Here is a 2,235-nt window from a genome sequence, read left to right as displayed (position 1 = left end):
AAAAAAAATCCACTCCAAAAGTTTGGGTTGAAGGCTTATTTGGTATGTTGGTGTCAAAAGCGTCTTTGGTGAACATGATGGGGTTTGAAGTTGAAGGCTTACCAAACGACGTGTATGTGTTGTGTGAGGGAGTGAAAGGGGGGGGGAGGATTTCAAATTTCAACTCTGAAATTTAAGGGCAGTGACTCGTGAGAGGTCGTATGTCAAATGCACGTGGAAAAGGGACGAGTTACGGGCGACCGAGCGCGACGCAAGCAGCTCTCAAAGCGGACGGAGCTGTCCAACAAGCAATCTAATATCTAGAAGGCGTCCCCGCCGACGCCCAGCAGATCGGCACACACACTCTCTCCCTCAACACCCCCCCCCCCCCCGAAAGGAAGGAAGGAAGGAAGCTGCCAAGCAATGAGAAGGGCCATGTTATTGGTCGCCCTTCTGACAGTGGGAGTGATCGCCGTCATTCCTCCTCCTCGCCATGCCCACGAGGCCGCAGGTGATAACAGCATCTTTTGGATCCTTGCTGCTCTTCTTCCTACTGCTATTCTTCTAATGTGAGGCATCCACACTTATTTGGATGCAGCCCGGCATGTTGATGATCGGGCGCCCAAGCACACCATGCCAAGTGTCGGATCCACTTCTCAGGCGAGTTGAGACAGAGACAGAGAGAGAGAGAGAGTGTGTGTGTGTGTGTGTGTGCGTGTGGGGTGTCCTCTCTCTCACCTTCGAGTGAGAGCCATGTCAATGGACGAACTTTGATCTCGAGTGAGCATGCGCACATGCATACTCAGAGCAATTGTCTACCCGCTTAACTACCAGCCTGGCCCATCAAGACGAGATTAGCACACCCCGATTGCTCCGTCGCTAATACCAAACTTTTATAGTTATGTTTGGAGGGTGAGAGATGGAGAGATATGTGTTCCTATCTTCTTACATGCCTTGCCAAAGGTTGAAATTCAATCTTGAGTGAGCATGTAATGGGCACGTACACATATGCATAACCTTTTGTGATGCCATGCATGCATAGCAAGTGACTACCCACTTAGCCACCACCCATCGTTAGGACAAGATTAGGACCCAACTTGTTCCATTGTTAGCACTTCAACTCTATATTCATGGTTAAGTGGCTGTGTGTGTGTGTGTGTGTGTGTAAATGTGTGTGCATACATGCACAGAGGAGACAGACACATGAGAGTATGTGAGTGACCCTATCATCTTAGAGAGAGAGGCATGTCAATGGCCAAATGTTAAGCTTGAACGAGCATGTAATGTGCATAAAATGAGGGGCATGTCAAAGGTGTCATTAGTGTTGCACCCATTGCAAACAAATCGATAAAAGTAGTTTGGCCTCAAACCAAACTCCCAACATTTGCAAAGTCTCAATAATTTTCAAAATTGATGTTTCCGGATACATCTATAGAATTGTAAGAATATTTTTATAAAGCAAGCCATGTTGTTGACTATTCTACTTAAACAAGGAAGTGAAATAAAATAGCCTTTTCTTGGTTAAGTTTTCAACTAAGTGTTAAAAAGGAATGTGGTTAAGGATTAATGTGTTCTTTGACAACATACACCATTTAATAATTTCAAAATGATATAATTGCCAAATTGACTAAGTTACAATGTGGTATAACTGATTACAAAATCACTTTGCTTTCTCCCTTTACTAATGTGGCACAATGTGCATGCAGCTACATGTAAGACATCTTGTACGATTGGTTCAACCAGAGCATGGAGGAGAAGGACCACCTGGAGATAATTGTTGCAAATAAACATGATACAAAGAACTACAATGTGAAGACTGTACTTTACACATTCCTAGTTATTGTACAATTATAACTTGATTTGAAGTTGAAGCAGATAATTTTATCTTGAACCAAGATAGTGAAGCTGCATTAGTAGGTTGGCTTTGACTCTATAGTTAATAATTCAAATGAGACAATAATTTTTCAAATTTCTCTTACTATGCCTCTTTAGGTCAACTTTCGAACTATATATCATCTTGAAATCAAGCCGAGTACTTATGCACACATTAAACGTATTTAAAAAATACACTCAATTATCAACAAGCTGGGAGCATGCAAATTTGCTTGACGATGGTACTATGACCCTAGGAAGCACTTTGCAATGCTTCCAAAAATCTCCCAAATTTATTTGATCCCTTTTTATAAATGGAGATGCTAATTATATTTAAAACAATGATATTTATTTGAGCAACATGAGACCATATTGTTCTCATTG

General features: G+C 42.0%; 1 long non-coding RNA gene across 1 annotated transcript; it reads left to right on the top strand.

Moving 5' to 3' along the window:
* The first annotated feature begins 344 nt into the window (after positions 1-344).
* On the top strand, positions 345-2,035 carry LOC148015812 (uncharacterized). Its single transcript, XR_015688117.1, has 3 exons — positions 345-490; positions 578-639; positions 1,686-2,035. It is a non-coding gene; the product is annotated as an uncharacterized LOC148015812 (long non-coding RNA).
* The last annotated feature ends 200 nt before the right edge of the window (positions 2,036-2,235 follow it).

Source organism: Lygodium microphyllum, chromosome 23 (assembly GCF_053477565.2).
Source record: "Lygodium microphyllum isolate KBCC chromosome 23, Lygodium_microphyllum_v1.1.10, whole genome shotgun sequence".
In the NCBI taxonomy this organism is placed as follows: Eukaryota; Viridiplantae; Streptophyta; class Polypodiopsida; order Schizaeales; family Lygodiaceae; genus Lygodium; species Lygodium microphyllum.
The sequence above is the reverse complement of the archived record's forward strand: the minus strand, read 5'-3'. Positions and strand labels throughout refer to the sequence as shown.